The following is a 7,215-nucleotide window of genomic DNA, read 5'->3' as shown; positions in this document are numbered from 1 at the left end:
ACCTCTAGCTCTGAGGCCCAGCAAAAGTTCCAGTCTCTTAGGATATAAGAGATTTTTTTTTCTAATTTTATCATAGCACATTGTCATGTAGAGAGTTGAATACTATAGGCCTCGTTTAGAAACCATCTTTAGTGGTTAAGGTAAGAATGTGCTAATGTAACAATATCACTGACCCACCTTCTCTCATGCCTGCTTAGGTGACATGAGTCCCCTAGGCTCCATCTGCCTTGAAGCCAGGCTCACAGAAGGCAGTGAACATCAATGCTGATAAAGTTGAGTATCTACAGGGATGTGAAGGTATGATCTGCTGGGACTTAGAGAAACTTACCTAACAAGATTATGAAACATTGATTTAAGTAGTAACTCAACTCCCAAACTGGAGATTTTATTCTTCGCTAACAATCCATATGTGTCCTTTGCTTTTCTTTAGGATTATATGCAAACAAGGACACATTTCTAGCTATGAATTGAACTGCTGGTTGCTGTATTTTTCTCTAAGTTTTGCAGCTGAGTGCAGTGGATAAACGGGAACACAGAGAAAATAGTATCAATAACTATCGATGATGGGTCTGGTTACCAGTTCCCAATATTCCCCAAAGCTCTATAAATAACACCTATAATATAAAGCCAGAGGCATGAAGAGTAGTTTATTACTACAATCACTGGTATAGATCAAAGGGGGTGCCACAAAGCCACTAGACAGAGACAGAGGAAAATATTTTAGTTACTATTTCCTGATGTCAATGGAGTGTCCAGTGCAGCAGTGTGGATACTTGGTACCTTACTGTGACACAGCCCTCTGTACAGTATTCATGGTGATCAGGCATTCAGACACAAGCTGCTTCTGAATTGGTATCAATCAGTGAATAGTGTATCTTTTTGTGACAGCATACCAGTCAATTATTCTCAAACACAACTTTTAATAAATAAGACTCAGACTAAAAAAACCATTATTTTACAAAACACATTTCTTATACTTTAATTATTTCACAGATCTATTTATCATTGGAATGACATGCTATATATTTCCGTAGGGAACTATTTGATTTAATTCCTACTGAGCACTTGTGATTTGGGAATGTATTAAATAATACAATTTATTTACTTACTGTAGATTCTGCTCTTGACCTACAGAGCATGCACACTCAATGTGGAGTGCATTATCCTCCTATCATGCTTAAAATAGATCAGTGAGTCATTTTCACATTGGAAATACAGAACCACTGTTCTGAGCCCCCCAATACCCACCACCCCTAATCTTTTACATAAATCCTCAGATCTCCCCCCAAGATACTGGAACTGAAGAAGTAGCATCTAGGGTGTTGGAAATGGTGTTGATGCTACTGGGTTTGGGTCAGAGTAATGCTGAGGGATAAGGCCCTGGGCAGCTGATAATCAGATTGTGGAAGAGTATAGGATGTAGGAGATAGTTTTATGTTAAATGTTTATAAAGTCAAGTTCCCTTTAGTTTATATGAAGTAAAGCTAAATAGGACAACTGTAGTCACCATCTCCTCTCCTTAAATCCTCTTTAACACATCCAGACTTAATAGTACATAAGATTTAAGACTTTTAAGATTACCAAGAAGGAAAAATCTCAAAAACAAACCACAAAAATCTTCTGTGTGCCTATAATCCGTAGACAGCACTCTTTGAGAATCAGACGTGCATTCTTGCCTGTTCCATACACGACATCCATTCTTGGCTTATTTTTAGTAATATATCTATTCAGAACTTATCTCAATTTTTCCGTATAAAAATATAAAGGGAACTTAAATACAGTGTGTGAGTTCCTCTCCAAGCCTGTTCTTACTCTCCACGACTTGCTCCGGGAGGCTCGCTGTCACGTAATTAAGCATAATTCTGAACAAGCGAATTCTTCAGCAGTTGATCCTATTTGCACATTTAGACTTCTTATTTGGCTGCATACTCTGTGGGCGATTTTTCTATTTCTGTTGAATTAATTTAATAATGCCACTGCTTGAAATAGCCCTGGATGTAGAAAAATGTCAATGATTTTCAAAAATGTCACTTCCCCTATGTAGAAGGAATGACATTTTGTTTTTTCCTTGAAAATATATAAAGATTTTGTATTGAAATAGTCCATATAAATACAACTAGAAATCTGGCCATTCCTCCAGAGGTAGAGATGACTGATCTTGATCTTCAAATGGGCCTATGTCCTTACCCAAAACAGAACAGGAATGTTTGAAGGCTTGCTCTGACTTCCGTGTCCAGTGGTAAATAAACCCTTCCTAGAGGAAAAGTTTTATCTTTAGACCTTCTCTTCTAAATATAAAAAATATAAACTTTCCTAAACTATAAAAGTTTAGGTTCGCTGAAGGACATTAAAGTTTCCAATTCCTAAAGGAAGACCAGATTTTGACCCCCAAACAAGAAAGCATGCTGCTATATCACACGGAATCTTGGCATTTAAGAAATGATCAGTAAAGAACTAAACATGTCTTTCTGTGCAAAGACCTTTAAGGTCCAAAGAAGTGATCACTCAGGTCAGACACAAACACTTGCCAGACCAGCTCCTAAAACACACAAGTCTCAGAGGTAACTTGTAATCCAAAGAAGAAATCAAATCGAGCCAAACTCTTGACACTGAGCACAGCTCCATTTTAATCACACAAGGCATGAACCTAAATTTTCACTTTTACTGACATTTTCAGACGCCCCAACCTAACACAGGGGATGGACTGCTGCCACATGCGCACCTGCCAAGGGAGGATGAGGAGAGAGAGACACAAAATGTACACTATTCTCATCCCAGTGTTCACAGAGAATAGCACAGCTATATAATCAATGCAGTATCTCCTTTGGTCTTTTCCACCACCCTGTGTTAAGCATCCTGCTGTGGGCGCCATTGTATTAAAGTTAATATAGAGACGATATCTTAGCAGTCTCTGGCAAGAAGTAAAGCTTCAAATTGAAGCCCAAGTCTTTCAAACCAGTTTTCACCACGATTTTGTCGTAAGAAAAGCAAGACACCCGTTTTTACACCTGGTGTTAGGAACTTTGCATATTTGTTTCATTTCACACACACACACACACACACACACACACACACACACATGCGTCCCAGTCCCAGCATCCTTCTTCTCCACCTGATTGGAACTTTAAAACTTTAAACTTTTATGTTAAAGACCTGGAGAGACAGCTCAGCAGGTAAGAAAGAACACTGACTGCTCTTTCAGAGGTTTGATTCCCAGCACACATGAAATAGGTCACCCCAGGAGATCTGCTCTTCTCTTCTGTCTTCCTTGGGTATCAAGGACATGCTTGATGCATAGACTTACATGCAGTCAAAAGCTACTGATATGCACAAAGCAATCGAACAAGCAAACAAATGAGCAAAGCAAATAAGGGATAAATAAATATTAAGTTTATATTGAAAGGCCCTTGAAGTCCCAGCTACATGGAAGGCCAGGGAGAAAGGGACTATTGAGCCTCATCCAGGGGTTCAAGGCTTGGGTGACACTGAAAGACACTTTCTAATGGGGGACAGGAGAGGAAGAGGCAGAGAGGCAGAGAGCTAAGAGCCTGAGCGAATAGCTCCTGTGTGTTGATAAATATAATCAAGCAAGAGGAGAAGCATTTTCCACAAAGGAGTTACAATCAGGACGAACAGGAAGATTATCAAGAGATAAAAGACAAATACCAGCCTCGAGGTGCTGGATCAAATGTAACAGAACCAACCCTAGCCTGGAAAACATTCTTTCTACCACATATGGGATATGTGTTGAGCATTCTCACTTAATATTGAAAGGACAGGATTACCCCAGCAGGCATGAAGATTTGGGGAACATCCAGACATGTGGGCTTAAAAGAAAGACATTCAGTTGATAAAATTTGACAAAAGTTTGACACAGACCCTTCTGTCCATCAGAAGCTTTGTAATATGTACTTGTGATTCTCTAGAGGGTTTTTTTTGTGTGTGTGTGTGTGACAAAAGTATTTTCTACTAATAAACTAAATTAAGATTAACTCAGGAAGTCTCACTGAAAATTCAGAATAACACATTTTAATATAGAAGATAGGACTATAAACGTGATGTTCTTTCCAGCAGCCAATTTTTGGGGAGAGCATGGCATAGCAGGAACACAGCATAAACTATGGAGGGGCAGCCTCCTCCTGTCCCAGACAGCACAATGCCATGATTCCAGTGACAGACTACATTTGGCTCCCAATTTCACAAGAAACCAGGGAAGATGAGCTAGCCAGCCAGGAGCTCACATCTCACCAGGACAAGAAGCCCATGGGAAGGTAAGAACTGAGGAGCTGTGCTGTCCTTTTATGCCATCAGAGAATGGCATACATAGTATGGCAAAGCATGGGATAGTGGAGTGTTCAAAATCCCACCCAGAGGAAAGGTAAAGCTTTCCGGGAGACCAAACAGCAAAAGGGGTTTCTGCAAGGTGTTTGATAGTTTCCTCCAGAAAGGAAAGCTTGGTCCTCATGCCCATCTACTGACCCAGCCTTTTCTACAGTTCAACTCACCCCCACTTTTTTTTGAGCCCAAACTAATTATATTGGCCATATATATCCTAAGTTCCTATGTCACCAGCCAATAGGAAAGAGATTAAGGAAACTGAATGAATTCAGGATCCCTCTCTGTCACAGCCAAGACGGTATTGACTGCAAACGATGTCAGTTAGGTAAGTGTCTATCAGATCTTATGTTCCATTTCTACAACAGGACTGGACTGAGGAGATCAAAATGGCTGCTGGGTGGCCACGGAGTGTCTGCAGAAGGTTCCTAGCATTTCCATTTCACCAGATTTCAGTCAGATTAACACACTTTATCCAAAGAAAGCAGACATTTGGCTTCATATACATGTGTATGTACAATGTATGATATATATGATTATATATATATATACATATACATCACTGTTCTCTGTTCCTAGCCTTTGATATATATAATATTATATATTATTTATAGATATTATGTATATATATATTCAAAGGCTAGGAACTCACAAAAGACAAATGATCAAAAAACGTAACAAAATTTGCAACTATATTTCCCTTTCAGCTATGTTATATATATGTTGGACCAACATGTTTCAGTTCCCAACTTAAAAATATATAGCATGCTTCCTATACTAGAAACTGAAATGATTAGGGTAACTACACACAATATTGGTATTTCAGGAAAAACAGAAGTTTTATTCAGTACTGTGATGTTGTATGGTTATTTCAAAAACACCACAAGCTTAAGCCATATGGCTTTGAACACAAAGCCCTGCCTGGCCATGCTCATTTGTACATGGTTAAATGTTACAATATTAACAGGCAACAATAATGAAGTGAGGAAGATTTAAATTTTCTTATCATGTTACTTTTCTTTTTCTGAGTTTCAGTGGAAACCTGTCATTTAGTTAACGTTTTAAAGGTTTGAAAATATTTTATTATCCTTATTATAAGCGAATAAAATGTGAACATTGATGGAGATATTCCAACATAGGAAGGGTCTTTCCAATCACCTTCGTTTTGTTTTAAATGCTATTTACAATGCATTTACGTGCATTCCTCAGTGTTAACTATGTATGAGAAATTGCAGCCTAATGGGTGGGCTGATCTCATCAGATCACTGCTGATTGTCAAATAACACACCCAAGGTGAGTCAGCTGGGTGGACGGTGATTTAATAACCAGCCTCCAGCTCGCTCTTTAAGGAAGTTGGTCAGCTGCCACCATCTTCATAAGGTCTGTGATAGGGTTAGCTAATAAGTACCATACCTGTGCTGGATTGGGGAGCTTGGGTTAGGAACCAGACATCATTTAGGCAGTCCAGAGGCAGCACTGGATGCTTCTCTGAGCAGCAGAGCAGAAATATGCAATGATGGGGCTTTATATACTGCGTCCCTGTTATTTAAAAGTTGTATTTAATTTTCTGTTATGAGTGCTTGCCTCCTGTCTTTTTGTGCATGTGTGTTTGTGTATTATGTGTGTGCAGTGCCTGAGGAGGCTAGTAGATGGCAGCACATCCCAGAGTAACTGGGGTCATACATGGTTGTAAGATACCATTTAGGTGCTAGGAATGAAACTCATCCCCTGCCAGGGCAGCAAGCACTGTTAACTGCTGAGCCATTTCTCCAGCCCCCTTTTAACATTCTTAAACTATACACGGACATCTCATTTTTTGAAGAACAAAACTGGCTTGCATAGGTGGCTCAGTGGTTCCTAGTTTGAAAGAATCTTATGTGCCAATTGTCCTAGCCATTAATCATAAGGTGCTCTATGTTTCAGACATTGGGCTAAGTTAGAACATCATTTCCAGGACTGGAGGGGTGTAAGGGGCTGAAAGAAGAAAGAATGGTGAAGGGAAAAACAAGACAATGGGGTTAAGATCTGACTATAAATGACCACTGAACAAAAAATTGATTTCCATGTTAAAAATGAATTAACCATCAAGCACTTTGCCAGGAAGGAACCTGGTCTGAAGGAAAATCTTTCCATTCGTTCCACAGGACAAGAATTCATGTGATGCGAAGGGACATCTTTCCTACGTTAAGCTGATGACCAACGTCATTCTGGCACTGAAAGTCTCTGCATGTGTGTGCAAACAGCAAGGCAGTGTAAAAATGTAGTGATTTACTGAGGCTTAGCCATGCTTAACAGTCTGCAGAAAGCTTTAATCTTTTGCATCGGTTTGGAATTAATAAACTGGGCCGAGTTCCCTTTCCTCTCCTCGGCATATGCAAAGAGAAAGATACAACCTTCTCCTCCCAGCTCTGCTAACGCCCCAGCCACAGTCATTAGCGAGGGGAATTGTGAGTAGTGACTGCTTGATTGGCTGGAGGCTTGTATTAACTGGGAAGCTTGTGAACGGATTGTTTGGTTTTAGTCTCTAATCCGTGAGCCATTTCATTCATGAATATGTTGTTAATTCCAGAAAATCAAGTTTTACTTTTAAGAGCTGAAGTATCACAGAAATCAGAAGGGCTGTGTCTGGCAGCCATTGTCTCTGTCCCCAACATAGACTAGGAAAGCTGATATAGACTCCTGTGGTTGAGGACTTAGGAAAATGGCACACCTCCAGGTATTTTTCTTCCTGGTTCAATTGCTTATGCGTTGGTATCTATGTGTCGGAAAACCTTTCCTCATCATGGAAAGTCTATTTCCTACAATGTAGTATTTATAACCAGCATGTTGTTTACAATTTAGAAACTCCCTTGGAATCATTTCATACATTTCAAAGAAAAA

At 39.5% G+C, this 7,215-nt stretch overlaps 1 long non-coding RNA gene across 1 annotated transcript; it reads left to right on the top strand.

Annotated features, from left to right (window-relative positions):
- The first annotated feature begins 217 nt into the window (after positions 1 to 217).
- LOC110310413 (uncharacterized) lies at positions 218 to 6,543 on the top strand. The gene is made up of 3 exons (XR_002379859.1): positions 218 to 297; positions 4,072 to 4,271; positions 6,480 to 6,543. It is a non-coding gene; the product is annotated as an uncharacterized LOC110310413 (long non-coding RNA).
- The last annotated feature ends 672 nt before the right edge of the window (positions 6,544 to 7,215 follow it).

Source organism: Mus caroli, unplaced genomic scaffold (genome assembly GCF_978045245.1).
Source record: "Mus caroli unplaced genomic scaffold, Mus_caroli_1 scaffold_1, whole genome shotgun sequence".
Taxonomy (NCBI): Eukaryota; Metazoa; Chordata; class Mammalia; order Rodentia; family Muridae; genus Mus; species Mus caroli.
This window is presented reverse-complemented; position numbering and strand designations above follow the sequence as displayed.